The 20124-nt window shown below is 41.7% G+C and overlaps 1 long non-coding RNA gene across 1 annotated transcript in view; it reads right to left on the bottom strand.

The window, feature by feature from the left end:
• The window catches only part of LOC121386479, an 88174-nt gene that overhangs the window by 54143 nt on the left and 13907 nt on the right, over nt 1-20124 (bottom strand). The window lies entirely within an intron of this gene.

Below are 20124 nucleotides of genomic sequence, written 5' to 3'. Positions count from 1 at the left end.
ACTATATGTCGAGATTACCAAATGTTTGACATCATGTAGCCGATGATTAATAAATCAATGTGCTCTAGTGGTGTCGTTAAACAAAATAAACTCGTATTTGAGATGGGAGCAGAAGGTCTACATGACAGAACACTTGTCTGAGATGGGATGGGTTGTAGGATCAATTCTCCACAGTGGACTTGCTGGTGTGTTGTCTCTTCTTACCACTTTTTCTCCCACTTTTAAAGCAGTAAGGAATCTTGTATATGCACTTTCCCACAGATAGGAAAGCACATACCAAGTTCTTTGTCCAGTTGTGGTGTACCGGATGGAATGAGAAAAAAAAAAACCCAAATCAGTTTAATGGATCCTCCATGGTGGTTTGATCTTGCAATGCAAGCACCTCAAGCAAATCGTATACATATATTATAGGCATAGGAAAATAACAGCAACTTAGAGGGGGGCGGGCACTTATTAATTTAATTTTTCAACTAGGGGGCATAATTTTCAGAGTTGGGTGCCATGCAGTGCCCCCTTTGCTACTCTTTCCACAAAAGAAACTGCCAAATGAAAGAAATCCAGCCTGTGCGCAGGTTTCTTATCTAATTAAAAATTGAATGTCACAGTTATATGTATCATGTACTTGTCATATCATAGATGGTGTTTAAATAACATACAGAGGTGACATTAAATAAACATTTTCCTTTATTTTCCTGTATATGTGTATGTATCTGTGTTATTTCCAAAGTTTTTTCATTTTTTATGTTAACTCAGGCTGTGGAGATTTTTGTAGTTGATCCAAATGGAATAAACTGGGAATGTTTAACACACACACCCACACACCCACACACCCACACACCCACCCCAAGCATGAAAAATACATCAACTATCTGCCAATATTTAATATTTATGAGATAACCACATGGAATTGTTAGATTTACGTGTGTTATTGTCTATTTGATCCCGCAAATGTCCTTTTTTACCGAAGGCGTTAGACTAAAGTTAACAATGAAACATTTGCGGGCATCAACTAGACAATAACACCCGCAAATCTAAAACCTCCATATGGTTATGTCCATTGTAAACACAATTGTTTTTCTACGGAACTAACTGTATATTTGGTATTTGTTGAGAAAGAAAGAAATGTTTTATTTAACGACGCACTCAACACATTTTATTTACAGTTATATCGCGTCAGACATATGGTCAAGGACCACACAGATTTTGAGAGGAAACCCGCTGTCGCCACTACATGGGCTACTCTTTCCGATTAGCAGCAAGGGATCTTTTATTTGCGCTTCCCACAGGCAGGATAGCACAAACCATGGCCTTTGTTGAACCAGTTATGGATCACTGGTTGGTACAAGTGGTTTACACCTACCCATTGAGCCTTGCGGAGCACTCACCCAGGGTTTGGAGTCGGTATCTGGATTAAAAATCCCATGCCTCGACTGGGATCCGAACCCAGTACCTACCAGCCTGGAGACCAATGGCCTAACCATGATGCCACCAAGGCCGGTTTGTTGAGAAAAAAACCCTGGTTACAGTCTAACTGTAGACCCTTGAACCGTCAACATTGCCTGTTCCAATTGCTAATGATGTCACTTTCTAATGACATCATTAGCTTTCTGGATGTTACTGTCTATTTGATCCCAGAAAAAGAATGTAATTAATCAATCACAATACAGAACACACACTCATCATCAGTTTACAACTGTACACTTCAAATGTCTACATAAAGCAAGATAGCCTTTCATTCATGTTTATTTACTGCAAGTGTTACTTTAAAAGAAATTGCCAAAATTGCCATCAGTGGGCCATTTCACCCATGGCAATTTTTTTTTTAATTGCTATGTGAGACAAACTGCTGTTTAATATCTAGCAATCATTTGAAAGAAAGAAATGTTTTTATTTAAAGACGCACTCAACACATTTTATTTATGGTTATATGGCGTCGGACATATGGTTAAGGACCACACATATATTGAGAGGGGAAACCAACTGTCGCCACTTCATGGGCTACTCTTTTCGATTAGCAGCAAGGGATCTTTTATATGCACCATCCCACAGACAGGATAGTACATACCACAGCTTTTGTTAAACCAGTTGTGGAGCACTAGCATCAGGCGAGCGTTGTACCACTGAGCTACGTCCCGTCCCTTCAGGTGATCAGTTTCTGCCAGAGGGTATGGGGGTAAAGTTACATACCCTGAAATCCTGATAATTAATAGACGTATTTGTATAAATGTTGGAACTGTTGTTTAATATCTGGCAATCAGTTGAAGCAATTCTAGGTCTGTCCTGCAAGCCCTAAACGATCCACAAAACACAGACACAAATAAATTTCAACATCTCTAATAGATCTTGGATCAAAAACAAAGAGGATAATACTTCAATGGATACCGGGACACTGTAAAGTGGCTGGAAACGAAAAAGCTGACAAGTTAGCGAAAAAGGGATCAACGAAAGAACAAGTCGACAACAATATCTCTTTGCAAGAAGCTAAATCTATCATAAAGTCTGCCATGAAAACAAAATGGAGCAAACATCACCCACTCTATGATAAACATGATGCCTATTATCAACTCGGCCGTAGAGAACAAGTAATAATCTTCTGACTAAGATGCGGATACAACAGACTGAGACATCATTTACACAGAACATTAAAAATGGGCGATTCCGAAGACTGCCCTTGTGGACAAGCGGCTGAAACACCCAAACATATCCTACAACACTGCAGCCTACACGACACATCCAGAAAATTAAAGACATATTGTCACAGACCACTGACCTATTTAATGGTCTAACAAAGTATTACCTGAACAAAAATAATTTGATTTGTCCTTAAATGTATTTTATTCAACCATCTTCATAACCACCATACTCCATTTATTAATGAGATTTTGTACAAATAATTGAATTATGGCAATGGTCCATAATTCAAAAACTAAAATTGTCGAGAGGGATGACATGGACTTCGCTCCATCATGGTTCAGTTAAGGTGATGCGATAGCTAGATTTGGTTTCTAACAATTAATGTAATTTTTATTTATTATCCATTTTTAGACAAATACGGTCCTTAAATCCATGACAGTATGCCTTTAATATGGCTAAACACAACAACACTCGCCACAAAACTGCATGGAACAGTCACTGGACTAATGAACACCGCCTCTTTTGTGGGAATTACTGGTCTGAAGATTTGACTAACAACCAACAAGAAGAAGAAGATTAAAAAACAGAAAGGAAATGTTTTATTTAACAACACACTCAACACATTTTATTTCACAAGAAGAAGAAGATGAAGATATCTGGCAAAGTAAACGAAATGCAATGTTCAATTGCAAAACATTTGAATGCTATAACCACCCAGGGGTTTTCTCGTTCCAACCAGTGCAACACAACTGGTCAAAGGCTGTGGTACATGCATTCATGTCTGTGTGATAGTGCAAATAAAAGATCCCTTGCTGCTAATGGGAAAATGTTGCGAGTTTCCTCTTGTGACTATATGTCAAGAATGATCAAATGTTTGACATCCAATAGCCGATGATTAATTACTCAATATGCTCTAGTGGTGTTGTTAAACAAAACAAACTTTTTAACGAGTCTGAATTACCAAATGTTTGACATCCAGCAGCCGATGATTAATTAATCAATGTGCTCTAGTGGTGTCGTTAAACAAAAACAAACTTTATAACCACCTACATACACTAGCATAACTTATGGTCTGTTAATTATTACATATTCTCAAATTATTTTCAGGCAGAAAAAAGCCTGGCGATATTTACGTGCGCGTATGTCAAGAACAGTAATGCAAAACCTTCCTCCTACATTGTTGAAATGAAACAATGTTCAGCCAAGCGTGGCGTTTAAATCAAAATACTATTTCCAGTCAACAAATCCCAGTTACATGGGAATAGTTGTGGTTGAATAAATTACAGGTGTAACTGGAGACACCTGAGCCATAGGAAAAGCGTCTGAGGTCAGAAAACCTAACACTGCGGATTGTCTAAGGTGCCGGGTGAACGCGCAAGATTAACTCCACGACAGCTTCGGTTGGCCTCCGAGCTTGATGGGGTGAGAAAGGTGGCAACACTTGGGATCAAGGCTGCAGGAGTTGCTTCCCTTGCTGGCTTGCAAAAACAGGAAGGAAATCGGTTTTATTTTAACGACACAACATATTTTATTTTACGGAAATATGGTGTTGGATATACATGTATGGTAAAGGACCATAAAAATATTGAGAGAGGAAACCCGCTGTCGCCACTTCATGAGCTTTTTTTTTATTAGCAGCAAGGAATCTTTTATATGTACCATCCCATAGACAGGAAACCACATACCATGGCCTTTGATGTACCAGTCGTGGTGCACTGGCTGGAGCAAGAAATTAATTCAAAAACAGATTGTTGATAGGGGCGCAATATGCCCCACCCGTTACCGATCCCCATCGGGCTGCTGGTGCTCACTTGCACCCACCAGTGCTGGCGGTCGGTCCCTCCTCCCACCCACCCCAAACCTTTTTCCTGTCCTGGACGGAGGAGCTGGCATTTGTCAACACCTGCGCCCATGACAGGCATGCGCTATAACAGCTTGCTCTGGCCCTATGACCAAACCTGTCCAGAGGTGTTATCTACATGTAGGTTAATTGATAGAGTGCTCTCCTGAGGTGTGTGGGTCCTAGGATCAAACCCCCTTGGAGGATTGTTGATTGGGACGTGATCTACATGAAGGTTAGTTGATAGAGTGCTCTTCTGAGATGTGTGGGTCCTAGGATCAAACCCCCTTGGAGGATTGTTGATAGGGGCATGATCTACATGTAGGTTAATTAATAGAGTGCTCTCATGAGGTGTGTGGGTCATAGGATCAAACCCCCTTGGAGGATTGTTGATAGGGGCATGATCTACATGTAGGTTAATTAATAGAGTGCTCTCATGAGGTGTGTGGGTCATAGGATCAAACCCCCTTGGAGGATTGTTGATAGGGGCATGATCTACATGTAGGTTAATTAATAGAGTGCTCTCATGAGGTGTGTGGGTCATAGGATCAAACCCCTTGGAGGATTGTTGATAGGGGCATGATCTACATGTAGGTTAATTAATAGAGCGCTCTCATGAGGTGTGTGGGTCATAGGATCAAACCCCCTTGGAGGATTGTTGATAGGGGCATGATCTACATGTAGGTTAATTAATAGAGTGCTCTCATGAGGTGTGTGGGTCATAGGATCAAACCCCCTTGGAGGATTGTTGATAGGGATGCAATCTACATGTAGGTTAATTGATAGAGTGCTCTCCTGAGATGTGTGGGTCATAGGATCAAACCCCCTTGGAGGATCCATTCTTTGCTTGTGGTTATTTCATGTCAGAATCAGTGGCCCATAACTGACATATCAAGATCCTTTGTTGCTAATGGGGAAAATGTATTATGAGGGGTTTTCTAAGACTATCACCAAATGTTTGACATCCAGTAGCCGAAGATTAATAAATAAACATGTTCTAGTGGAGTTGTTTAACAAAAATAAACTTTAATGGTTGATAATAAAGAAAATTACACACCTCTGCACATTAGAAACTACATATATGGCTATTCGACTGACCTAACATAAAGTTTGTCTTGTTTAACGACACCACTAGAGCACATTCATGTATTAATCATCAGCTATTGGATGTTGAACATTTCGTAATTCTGACATATTCATGTAGTCTTTGCGAGGAAACCTGCTACATTTTTCCATTAATAGCAAGGGATCTTTTATATATACAAAATCTCACAGACAGGATAACACATACCACGCCCTTCAAAATACCAGTCGTGGTGCATTGGCTGAAATGAGTAATAGCCCAATAAGATCAATTCTAAACCGACTGCACATCAAACGAGCGCTTAACCACTGGGCTATGTCCCACCCGTAATGTTATGTATGCATGCGAAAGCTCTGATCCCGTATGGCTGGTAGTGGGGCAGGAAAAGTTGGAATGTGATCAAGGCCGTATCTCTGCACAATGCAGTCAAATGGGAATATAAAATCAGTGTTTCTGCCAGAAAGAAAATAATGTTTGGGTATGACGCTATGAAACTGAATATTTACAATGAGTGTGCTGAGTGCAACTGCAGTCGATAGGGGGTATGGGGGGCCTGCTCCCCCAGAAAGAATATTTATAATGTGTGTGTCAAGTGCAACTGCAGTCGATAGGGGGTATTGGGAGGGGAGGGGGCTTCCTCCCCCAGAAAGAAAATGGGTTAGGTTTAGGGTTAGGGTTAGGGTTACGAAAATCATATAATAATGTAATTAATTTTGTCAAAAGGTCAACTTAATTCAAACAATAAATTCAACAAAGAAACGTGGGTATGGTGCCATATATCCATTTTACCCTCTGGCAGAAAGCCTGAAAATGAACACTTTAAAAATGGGGTCAGAATACTAACAAGGTTTGAAATACACAATGCCTTCTGATAATTAATTTTCACACTTTTGTTTTCCATCTTAAAGCATAGTACTGTGTTGACATCAATTTAGACTTATGATTAGAACAACTGATGTCAAATTAGTTAAGAAAAATGTAACACAATTTGTTTCAATTTATATAAAATGAGAGTAAAATCTATATCAATGTAAGTGGGTTTTAGGACTGGAAAAATATTGATTTATTAATCATCGGCTATTGGATGTCAAACATTTGGCAATTCTGACAGTTTTAGAGAGGAAACTTGCTATATTTTTTTATTAGTAGCAAGGGATCTTTTACATGCACCATCCCACAGACAGGATAGCACATACCACGGTAGTTGATATGCCAGCCGTGGAGCATTAGAACTAGAAGTAGCCCAATGGGCCCACCGATGGGAACTGATCCTAGTCCGACCATGTTGAGCGCTTTACCACTGGGGTACACCCCACCCCAACCGGCCTCGTCGGTCAGGCCATCCGTCTACAGGCTGGTAGGTACTGGGTTCGGATCCCAGTCGAGGCATGGGATTGTTAATCCAGATACAGACTCCAAACTCTGAGTGAGTGCTCCGCAAGGCTCAATAGGTAGGTGTAAAACACTTGTACCGACCAGTGATCCATAACTGGTTCAACAAAGGCCATGGTTTGTGCTATCCTGCGCAAATAAAAATCCCTTGTTGCCTGTCGTAAAAGAGTAGCTTATGTGGCGACAGTGGGTTTCCTCTAAAAAAAAAACAGTGACAGAATGACCATATGTTTGACATCCAGTAGCCGATAATAAGATAAAAAATCAATGTGCTCTAGTGGCGTTGTTAAATAAAACAAACTTTTTTTTTCTTTCTGACAATTAATTTCACACTATGTTGACAATGGCCTAATGATTTTGACAACAAATATTAAATTAGTTAAAACATGATTTGTGTCAATTTACATAAAATGAGGGGAAATGATCATTAATATCAATACATGCTAGTTGTTTATGCCATCGGACTTCAGGCTGGTAGGTACTGGGTTCATATCCCACTTGAGGCAATGGGGGTATTTTTCATGCCGGTACCAGCTCCAACCCAGAGTGAGTGCACCGCTAGGCTCAATGGGTAGGTGTAAGGCCACATATACTAAGTTTCACCCACTTCACGGGTGCGATTATGGGTGTGTCTCCCGAGTGTATGACCACACATGGGGGATGCTTACCCAGCATGCACTGCAGGTTCTGTGTACCCTGGGGTCAGCTGATACCGAGATAGTTCAACTGACAGCAAGCATGAAGAACGAACCTGTCAAGTAGTCCCATACCGAAATGGAAATACAGCAGCTTCACCATTCATCTCATCATCATCCATGTTTGTAATGTCCAAAAAAACCCCACCCCAATGTCTTTGTCTATGTGTTAAATGTTTGTGGTGTTTATTCTCTCTCTCTCTCTCTCTCTCTCTCTCTCTCTCCTCTGTGTGTGTGTGTGTGTGTCTCTCTCTCCCTTACCTCTCTCCCTCTTGCTCTCTCACCTCCCTCTCTCTCTTTCCCTCTCTCCTCTCTCTCTCTTACCTTTCTGTCTGTCTCGCACTCTTTCTTACCTCTCTCTCTCTCTCTCTCTACCTCCCTCTCTCCTTTCTTACCTCCCTCTCCCTCTTTCTTACCTCCCTCTCTTTCTCTCTCTCACCTCCCTCTATCTCTCTCTCCTCTCTTACCTCCCTCTCCCCCTCTCTTACCTCCATCTCTCCCCTCTCTTACCTCCCTCTCTCTCTCTCTCTCTCTCTTCTCATATATATATATATATATATATATATATATACACACACACACACACACACACCATCGAGAACTGCCTTCCATTTTCTAGCATTTACTTCTGGATTAAAATACGAAAAGCAGAAATTTCTCCCCATTTCACAGAATGAACTTCAAGCCCTGCTATATACCACACATGCTTTTCTGCAGCTCTGATAGGCATCACCTCAATTCAGAGAGGTCAGAACCAATCCGGTTTTATCTGTGGAATCAAACATATCTGTTAGCCAAACCGAAAACAAAGTCTCTTAATCTCTGCGTGCTTGTTGCATCTTGCGCCTTTAACCATTAATCAACCAATTAAAATGATACACGGCATCCCCAAATAAACACCTACACGCAGTTATCTCCTCTCTCACACTACGCCGATGAAGCTGATCAAGAAACACACGAGCATGGTGTTTCTGTGGTTTTCGTCTTTCCCTCTCTCCCCCTCTCTCTCTATCTTTCTTCTTTCTCTCTTCTCTCTTTGTATCTCTCTCCTTTCTGTCTCTTTCTTCTCTCTCTCTCCCCCTCTATGTGTCTCTCTCTTCTCTTTCTCTTCTTCTCCTCTCTCTCTCTTTCTGTCTATCTCTCCTCTATCTATTTCTCTCTATGTGTATATCTCTCCTCCTCTCTCTGTCTCTCTTTCTTTCTTCTCTCTCTCTCCCCCTCTTTCTCTATCTCTGTTTCTTCTCTCTCCCCTCTCTCTATCTTCTCTCTCTCTGTATCTCTCTCCTCTCCCTCTCTCTTCTCTTTCTCTGTCTCTTTCTGTCTCTCTTCTGTCTCTCTCTTCTCTCTGTCTCTTCTCCTCTCTCCTTCTATCTTTCTCTCTCTCCCTCCTTCTCTCCCTCCCTCTCTCTCTCCCTCCCTCTCTCTCTAGTTGTTCCTTGCAATGCCAGCTTATTAGAGGAGTGAATAACGGCAAGATCACCGCGGTTATCCTGTTGCCATGGCAACAAAGATATTTCTTAATTTGTGTCTGATAATTTACCCCAAGGAAAGACAAGTGTGTGTTTTCTTCTTTAGAACCGTGTTTTTTGTGTTTTTTCAGTTGTGATAAGAAGTCACAAGACTTTGGCTGTGATAGGAAGTCACAAGACTTTGGCTGTGATAGGAAGTCACAAGAAGGTGGCTGTGACAGGAAGTCACAAGACTTTGGCTGTGATAGGAAGTCACAAGACTTTGGTTATGATAGGATATCACAAGACTTTGGTTGTGATAGGATGTCACAAGACTTTGGTTGTGATAAGATGTCACAAGACTTTGGTTGTAATAGGAAGTCACAAGACTTCGGCTGTGATAGGAAGTCACAAGACTTTGGGTGTGATATGATGTCACAAGACTTTGGTTGTGATAGGATGTCACAAGATTTTGGTTGTCATAGGAAGTCACAAGACTTTGGTTGTGACAGGAAGTCACAAGACTTTGGTTGTGATAGGAAGTCACAAGACTTTGGTTGTGATAGGACGTCACAAGACTTTGGTTGTGATAGGATGTCACAAGACTGGTTGTGATACGAAGTCACAAGACTTTGGTTGTGATCGGAAGTCACAAGACTGGTTGTGATAGGACATCACAAGACTTTGGCTGTGATAGGAAGTCACAAGACTTTGGCTGTGATAGGAAGTCACAAGAAGGTGGCTGTGACAGGAAGTCACAAGACTTTGGCTGTGATAGGAAGTCACAAGACTTTGGTTATGATAGGATATCACAAGACTTTGGTTGTGATAGGATGTCACAAGACTTTGGTTGTGATAAGATGTCACAAGACTTTGGTTGTAATAGGAAGTCACAAGACTTCGGCTGTGATAGGAAGTCACAAGACTTTGGGTGTGATATGATGTCACAAGACTTTGGTTGTGATAGGATGTCACAAGATTTTGGTTGTCATAGGAAGTCACAAGACTTTGGTTGTGACAGGAAGTCACAAGACTTTGGTTGTGATAGGAAGTCACAAGACTTTGGTTGTGATAGGACGTCACAAGACTTTGGTTGTGATAGGATGTCACAAGACTGGTTGTGATACGAAGTCACAAGACTTTGGTTGTGATCGGAAGTCACAAGACTGGTTGTGATAGGACATCACAAGACTTTGGTTGTGATAGGATGTCACAAGACTTTGGCTGTGATAGGAAGTCACAAGACTGGTTGTGATACGAAGTCACAAGACTTTGGTTGTGATCGGAAGTCACAAGACTTTGGTTGCAATGCACTGGACAGTGGTAACAGAGAACCAACAAACATAAAGGGCTGTTCTAGAATGGGAGGTGGGAGGGGGTGAGGTGGGGATGGGGGTGGGGGTGTGAGGGAGGGGCACATTGTAATCCTATTTTATGCCTACTGGTGTTTTCCCTATGTATACTTGTTTTAGATTAAAAAAAAAAAAAAAACTGAAAAACAGTTTGTACGCATGTAAGTGGTAGGTATACAATTTAAAAAAAAAAACTCCCTTCCCATTATATCCACGCCACTGATGTGGGACACACCTATAACATATTTCTTAAGGTTCTAGCTTTGTTAAAAAAAAGTAACAATATGAGAAAGTACAAACTTCTGAGGATCATCTGTATGAATATACATGTATATAATATACATGAGTATGCAAGGCCATGAGTGGAAACTGTCAATTGTAGCATGGGATTATGTGTGAATGACTGGATGTATGTTTGCCTTGTTACATGTGTGTCTGGAAAAAAAACACCCAAAAAAACTACTTAATTAATTCAATTGCCAAATGTTCTATTGCCAGTATTGGTGAGACTTATAAAGGAAGAATATTGTACAGTGATGATTCAGGGCTCCCCAACCCTGACATGATCTATTTTCTGGGGATAATAAAGAATTTTAAAAAAAAAGTTTCTAGTTTTGCCATATTTAAAATTTTAAAAAAATAAAATAATAAAAACAATATTTAAAAATTCAGGATGTTAAAAAACTAAATGACATATCCCCTGCTTCCAGCTCTATCCCCCTCCCCGAAAAAAAGCATACAACATATAGGCCATACTCTTCAAAAAAATGTAGGGGAACTCTAATAAGAATTTACAATTGCCAAAATTGTAAAGTATATTAGCTGTGGGGAATGGTTATATGATAATAGTGAATTAATTGGGAAAACATTACAACCGGTAGTTCAGTATTACAATAAGTTTTATGACTACCACAGATCTTGAAGGACAATTGGGGTCAGAAGTGAAATTTGAAAGTTGACATTTTTTTATCAGTAAATCACAAATTCAAAAATGACAAAAAACAAAACAATAACAACTGTATGATCACCAGAATGAAAAAGATTGACAGAAATAATGTTCCACAGTGATTAATGGACCTTCCTGGAAATTGTCAAAAATCGAGAATGGCACCCTATGCGTGATGCATGTGCAAACTATGGAATGTGTTTCAGTGTGTTGATAAACAGACCTGGACGTTCTTTACTAGGATGTCTGTGGTCAAAATGTATGCTCGGTCTAATAGTTGATATTAACATTAATATTTCAGGTTCCCATACTTTTTTTGAAGAGTATATTTTGTTTTTTCTTCAGTAGTCTCTCAGAATATTAGTATAGTTTCTTTTGGACGTCAGTATAGATATCCAAGATTCTAGCTTTCCAGAGATTTCTAAATACATTTATAAAGAGAAACTGACAGCTTTGAGCTTACTGTGTATTTATAAAGAAGCTGACCATATTTATAAAGAAGCTGACCGTATTTATAAAGAAGCTGACCATATTTATAAAGCTAACCGTATTTATAAAGAAGCTGACCATATTTATATTCAAGCTGACCATATTTATAAAGAGATGACCGTATTTATAAAGAAGCTGACCGTATTTATAAAGCTGACCATATTTATAAAGCTGACCATATTTATAAAGAAGCTGACCATATTATAAAGACATAGAGCTACTCAGCTAGTGTGATACTGGCAAAATAGCTGAGCTGGAAACATGACCATACACATGTATACACACACACTACCATACTCCACTCAAGAAACGAGAATAAATGATGTGATTATAGGTGGGGAACGTAAATTATAGCTTTAAAAAGTTTGTTTTGTTTAACGACACCACTAGAGCACATTGATATATTAATCATCGGCTATTGGATGTCAAACTCGTAGTCAATAGAGAAAACCTGCTATATTTTCTTAATGCATCAAGGGATCTTTTATATGCATTTTCCCACAGACAGGAAAGCACATACCACGACCTTTGATCAGTTGTTGTGCACTGGTTGGAATGAGAAAAAAATAAAATCAGTTGAACGGATCCACTGAGGTGGTTCGATCCTGCGACGCAAGCACCTCAAGCAAGCATTCGACCGACTGAGCTATCCTGTATAACCAAGACTGGCAGATTCAGTTGTGACAGCATAAGCAGCGACCATTGTACATTCTGCCCCTTTATTGGCGAAAGACTAACTGCATACGTGTAAAAGCTATGAAAATGATGACACATTTGTTTTCTGTGACAACCAGACTGGTAGACATTGAGTTATTAATCATCGGCTATTGGATGTCAAACATTTGGTAATTCTGACATACAGTCTTAGAGAAAAAACCCGCTACATTTTCCCCCATTAGTAGCAAGGAATCTTTTATATCCATCATCCCACAGACAGGATAGCACACACCATGGCCGTTGACATATATCAGTCATGGTGCACTGGCTGGAACGAAAAACAGTTCAATGGGCCCACTGACGGGTATCGATCCTAGACCAACTGAGCAACAAGTGAATGCTTTACCACTGGGCTACATCTCGCCCCTCTATTGGCGAAAGACTAACGTCATATACCATCCATGGTAACAGACATGATGACAGATACCCAGACTGGTAGACCCAGTTATGACAGCATGCACAGCTGGCCATCGCACCACACACACGAGTGCTCTACCACTGGGATACATCTCGCCCCTTTATTGGCAAAAGACTAACGTCATATACCATCCATGGTAACAGACATGATGACAGACACCCAGACTGGTAGAACCCAGTTATGACAGCATGCACAGCTGCCCATCGCACCACACACACGAGTGCTCTACCACTGGGAAACATTCTGCTCCATTATTGGCGAAAATGATGACACGTTTGTTGCTTGCGATACCCAGACTGGTATAGTCCCAGTTATGACAGCATACACAGCTGCCCATCGCACCACACACACATGAGTGCTCTACCACTGGGCTACATTCTGCCCCATTATTGGAGAAAATGATGACACTTTCGTTACATCCCTGTGACATCACTGTGGGCTACATTCTGCCCCATCGCACCACACACACACACACACACACACACACACGAGTGCTCTACACATTCACACACACACATGAGTGCTCTACCACTGGGCTACATTCTGCCCATTACGAGTGCTCTACCACTGGGCTACATTCTGCCCCATCGCACCACACACACATGAGTGCTCTACCACTGGGCTACATTCTGCCCCATTATTGGAGAAAATGATGACACTTTCGTTACATCCCTGTGACATCACTGTGGGCTACATTCTGCCCCATCACACCACACACACACACACAGGTGCTCTACCACTGGGCTACATTCTGCCCCATCGCACCACACACACACACACAGCCCCAGTGCTCTACCACTGGGCTACATTCTGCCCCATCGCACCACACACACATGAGTGCTCTACCACTGGGCTACATTCTGCCCCATTATTGGAGAAAATGATGACACTTTCGTTACATCCCTGTGACATCACTGTGGGCTACATTCTGCCCCATCACACCACACACACACACACGGGTGCTCTACCACTGGGCTACATTCTGCCCCATCACACCACACACACACACAAGTGCTCTACTACTGGGGTACATTCTGCCCCATTATTGGAGAAAATGATGACACATTCGTTACATCCCTGTGGGCTACATTCTGCCCCATCACACCACACACACACAAGTGCTCTACCAGTGGGCTACATTCTGCCCCGTGACATCACTGTGGGCTACATTCTGCCCCATCACACCACACACACACAGGTGCTCTACCAGTGGGCTACATTCTTTCCCTTTATTGGCGAAACTGATGACACTTTCGTTGCCTGCGACACCCAGTTTTGACAGCATGCACCAAGTGCACAGCCACGGCTTGTGTTCCTTCTAATCTGCAGCGCCCCACTCTTCACACCAACGTAATTCGTATTCCCCTGACCTCTCACCCACGGCATTCTCCTATCCGGCTCAGGACAGAAATGAATACATGTTAGCTGGTCCCACAGGTACATAAACGAAAACTACAGAGAAATGAATACATGTTACCTGGTTCCACAGGTAAATAAACGAAAACTACAGGGAAACCAATAGCCGTGCCCCAACCGAACGAAAACCATCTCCCCATTGGCAGTGGGGACATAATAGAGATGAGTAGATTATATCTCTTATCTATTTCACCCGCGCTGATAATCTCTCTATCGGGCCCCATCGCACCGCACACACACGAGTGCTCTACCACTGGGCTACATTCTGCCCCATTATTGAAGAGAAAATGATGACACTTTCGTTACTCCCTGTGACATCACTGGTGGCTACATTCTGCCCCATCACACCACACACACACACACGGGTTCGTTCACCTTGCGAAGAAAGGAGGTATTTGAAATGGCGTTCCTATAGGGCTAGAACGAGCCAGCGTCGTCGGTCAACAGATGGCAGGTCGTTCTCAACAACTGGTTGTACAAGCGGGTGAGTTTACCCAGCAAACAGATCGAACAAAACCACAAGGCTCTTCTTCTCTAGTCGAAAAAAAGCCCAACTGTCATTTGTGTACTGGTGTGAACTACCCCATGAATAAGCCAATGGAATACGATCCACGGAGAAGATTTTTTTTTTTTTTTTTTTTTTTTTTTAAACAGACACCTGTCCTATAATTCACACTCGCCTAACATTACACTGCTGGGATAATAGTGCAAACTAGAGAGAAGAAAAAGCCACACAAAGAACAGCGATAATGTGCAAACTGCAGGGCTCTAAGCTAAACACGATGAGAGGAGGTAAACTATTACTGTCAAACCAGCAGTCTGTATATAGACTAATAGGAAAGAAGACATGTTTTATTTAAAGACACACTGCTGTTTTTATTTATATGGCCTCAGACATATATAGTTAAAGGCAGGAAGGAAAAAAGAAAGACATGTTTTATTTAACGACGCACTCAACACATTTTATTTACAGTTATATGGCGTCAGAAATACGGTTACGGACAACACAGATACTGAGAGAGGAAACCTGCTGTCGCCACTTCATGGGCTACTCTTTTCGATTAACAGCAAGGGATCTTTTATATGCACCATCCCCCAGACAGGATAGCACATACCACAGCCTTTGATATACCAGTGGTGGTGCACTGGCTGGAAGGGGAATTAGCCCACTGGGCCCACCAACGGGGATTGATTCTAGACTGACGACACATCATGCGAGCGCTTTAACCACTGGGCTATATCCCGCCCTCTAATAGCAAGGAAGACATGTTTTATTTAAAGACACATTGCTGTTAGTCTTCGAACTGAAGAAACAAAACATACCTAATTTTTGCGGATGCATCGCAATGATCTGTAATAATATCTATCCCAGTAACACAGCAACGTGTATATGTGGTTTATTTTTCAATACAAAATAAACCACCATTGTCAGTGTTGAAATAACTGTATTATATTTTGTATATAAATTAACCCACGTACTGAAATAATAGTCAGTGTTTTCTTGCTTAATTGGTCTTTTCTTTCTATGGCCTGTACCTGTGGTTCTTGATTGGCAGGTGTATATTTAGACGTTCCCTAGACACTGTGTCCAAACACACTAAAAAGACGTGCCTCTTTTATGAAGATCACAGGGTATTGTGTGATAACCTCAAATCGTAATGGACTTTACCAGCTTTATTACTGTAAGTAATTCTGTAAAACCCTTGATTAAGTAGACTTTCCAATCTAAAATCACAAAACTGACCAATTACGTAGTCCCAGAGAAAAGAAAAGTATCACTTGGGTATCATGACTGGTCGTTTTTGCTCGAATATATCCTACCAATAGGCCTAATAATATGTATTTTTTCATTGAATTTAAAAAATAAAAATAAACCCACTTTAACTCCATTTCGTTATATTGATGCAAATTGAAATATATTTAAATATACTCTTCAAAAAAAGAAACGCAAAAGGGTACAAATGGGTTATAACTCCGATTTTATGTTTCCTACCGGTTCATGCTTTGTGAATATAAGGTCATTGCATGTCCCAAACACATTCCCACGGTTACATTCGATAAAACGCAGCTACTGTACAATAAAGTTCCAAAATGTGAATATTCGCAAAAACGCAGCGTGCTAACCATGTCACCACTGCACGTGCGTTGTCTGCACGTACAACATGAACACCGACAGTATAAAAGTGCAGGGTGTTCGCTTGCCTGGCCTCTGTATCTGGCCGACAGTTGACAATCCAGGACATGCCACGTCTCAGTGAACCGCAGAGAAACAATGCCATCGGCCGACTAGACGCAGGCGAATCCAGAACGGCCGTTGCCAGGGCATTCCATGTGTCCCCAAGCACCATCTCCAGACTGTGGGACCGTTACCAGCAACATGGATCAACACGTGACCTCCCTAGATCCGGTCGACCACGGGTCACTACCCCCGGGCAGGACCGCTACATCCGGGTACGCCACCTTCGGGAACGATTGACTACTGCCACCTCCACAGCCGCAGCAATACCAGGTTTGCGCAGGATATCCGACCAGACCGTACGGAACCGCCTACGTGAGGTAGGAATTCGTGCCAGACGTCCAGTTCGAGGTGTCATCTTAACACCACAACACTGTCGACTCCGACTGCAGTGGTGCCAGATTCATCGACAATGGCCTCAACTGCGATGGAGACAGGTGTGGTTCAGTGACGAGTCCCGATTTCTGCTCCGACGTCATGATGGAAGATGTCGCGTGTATAGGCGTCGTGGAGAACGTTATGCGGCAAACTGCGTGCAGGAAGTGGACAGATTCGGCGGGGGTAGTGTCATGGTGTGGGCAGCCATCTCACACACTGGCAGAACTGACCTGGTCCACGTGCAAGGCAACCTGAATGCACAGGGCTACATTGACCAGATCCTCCGGCAACACATCGTTCCAGTTATGGCCAACGCCAACGCAGTGTTCCAACATGACAACGCCAGGCCTCACACAGCACGTCTCACAACGGCTTTCCTACAGAACAACAACATTAATGTCCTTCCTTGGCCATCGATATCACCGGATTTGAACCCAATTGAGCATCTATGGGACGAGTTGGACCGACGCCTCCGACAGCGACAATCACAGCCCCAGACCCTGCCCGAGCTGGCAGCAGCCTTGCAGGCCGAGTGGGCCACCATCCCCCGGGACGTCATCCGTACTCTGGTTGCTTCAATGGGCAGGCGGTGCCAGGCAGTTGTCAACACACGCGGAGGCCACACCCGGTATTGACTCCAGATGACCTTGACCTTGGTGGTGTGTCCTATCACTTACTCACAATGGACTAGAGTGAATTGTGAACAATCCTGCAACATTTGGTAATTATCGGACTCACCATTCAATAATTAAATCAATTCTCCAAATGTTACGACAATGGTTTTGCGTTTCTTCTTTTGAAGAGTATAGGTTATTATAATATCAAGTCATTTATGTTGTTTTACAAGTCAGGTTGATGAAAGCGAAACGCCTTGTTGTAAATTAGAGCATTTGTTTACACTGTGCATAATAGAGAAGTTGGACCTGAGCTGACGTCACTTCGCCCCATGCTATACCACCGGACGTCACAAAAACGAAACAAAATGGCTGCCCCCAGTTAGCAGGAATAATCACGTGTTTTTTTTATTAATTCTAAAATTACGCGTTTTTCATTTGTTAAAGTGTCAGTATGTGTTGGTGGTCAGGGTATGCATCTTTCCAACACATAAGGCTCTTGTTTGAGTTGACCCTACCTTTAAAGACCAGACATATATTGAGAAAGGAAACCTGCTGTCCCCATTTCATGGCACAGGAAATGTTTTATTTAACAACACACTCAACACATTTTATTTACGGTTTATGGCATCGGACATATGGTTAAGGACCAGACATATATTGAGAAAGGAAACCTGCTGTCCCCATTTCATGGCACAGGAAATGTTTTATTTAATGACGCAGTCAACACATTTTATTTACAGTTGCTGTCCCCACTTCATGCGACAGGAAATGTTTTATTTAATGACGCAGTCAACACATTTTATTTACAGTTGCTGTCCCCACTTCATGGAACAGGAAATGTTTTATTTAATGACGCACTCGACACATTTTATTTACAGTTTTATGGCATCGGACATATAGTTACGGACCACACAGATATAGAGAGTGGAAACCCACTGTCGCCACTTCGTGGGAAAGAAATGTTTTATTTAACAATGCACTCAACACATTTTATTTAGTTATGTGGTGTCGGACATGTGGTTAAGGACCATACATATATTGAAAAAGGAAACCCGCTGTCTCCACTTCATGGGACAGGAAATGGTTTATTTAATGACACACTCAATACATTTAATTTACAGTTACATGGCGTCAGACATATGGTTAAGGACCACACAGATATTGAGAGAGGAAACCCGCTGTTTCCGCTTCATTGGCTATTCTTTTTTCTTTCAGACAGACAGGATAGCACATACCAAGGCCTTTGATATACCAGTGGTGGTGCACTGGCTGGAAGAGGAAATAGCCCAATGGGCCCAACGACGGAGATCAATCCTAGACTGACGACACATCATGCGACCGCTTTACCAATGGGCTATATCCCGCCCTCTAATAGGACTACAGGGAAACATGCTGTTTTTATTTATATGGCATCAGACATACAGTTATGCTGGTGGAAAACACACAACAGACAGCACTAATGTGCAATCTGCAGTGCTCTAAATTAAACATGATGAGAGAAGCTAAACTATTAGTCTATTATCAGGGACCTGCCTCGGTGGTGTCGTGGTTAAGTCATCGGACATATGGCTGGTAGGTACAGGGTTCACAGCCCGGTACCGGCTCCAACCCAGAGCAAGTTTTAACAACTCAACGAATAGGTGTAAGACCACTACACCCTCTTCTTTCTCACTAAGTCCTACCTCACTGTCCTGGACAGACAGCCCAGATAGCTGAGGTGTGTGCTCAGGACAGTGTGCTTGAACTTTAATTGGATATGAAGGAAATGTTTTATTTAATGATGCACTCAACACATTTTATTTACAGTTATATGGCATCGGATATATGGTTGAGGACCACACATATATTGAGAGAGGAAACCCACTGTCGCCACTTCATGAGCTACTCTTTTCGATTAGCAGCAAGAGATTTTTTATATGCACCATCCCACAGACAGGATAGTACATACCACAGGGCCTTTATTACACCAGCTGTGAAGCACTGGCTGGAATGAAAAATAGCCCAATGGGTCTACCGATGGGAATCGATCCGAGATCGAATGCGCATCAGGTGAGCTCTGTATCACTGAGCTATATCTCGACCTTTAATTGGATATAAAAACGAAAATAAGTTGAGGCTCACGAGATCAGCCAACGAGTGTAACGTTTTCGTGAATTTGGCACCAAGATGTCTGATTTTGGAGGGAATTTTTTTTTTAATTGAACCAGTGACCAAAATTGGTTGTTAAAAATAATACGTAATTTTAATCAAAGTAAAGTTTGTTTTGTTAACAATATCAATAGAACATATTATTGATTAATTAATCATTGGCTAATGGATGTAAAACATTTGATAATTAAAAACATATTTAAAAAATTAACGACATCACTAGAGCACATTGATTTATTAATCATCGGTTACTGGATGTCAAACATTTGGTAATTCCGAGATATAGTCTTAGAGAGGAAACCCGCTATTGTCTT

Source organism: Gigantopelta aegis, chromosome 12 (genome assembly GCF_016097555.1).
Source record: "Gigantopelta aegis isolate Gae_Host chromosome 12, Gae_host_genome, whole genome shotgun sequence".
Taxonomy (NCBI): Eukaryota; Metazoa; Mollusca; class Gastropoda; order Neomphalida; family Peltospiridae; genus Gigantopelta; species Gigantopelta aegis.
Note: the sequence above shows the minus strand (reverse complement) of the source record. Positions and strands in the feature narration are given on the sequence as shown.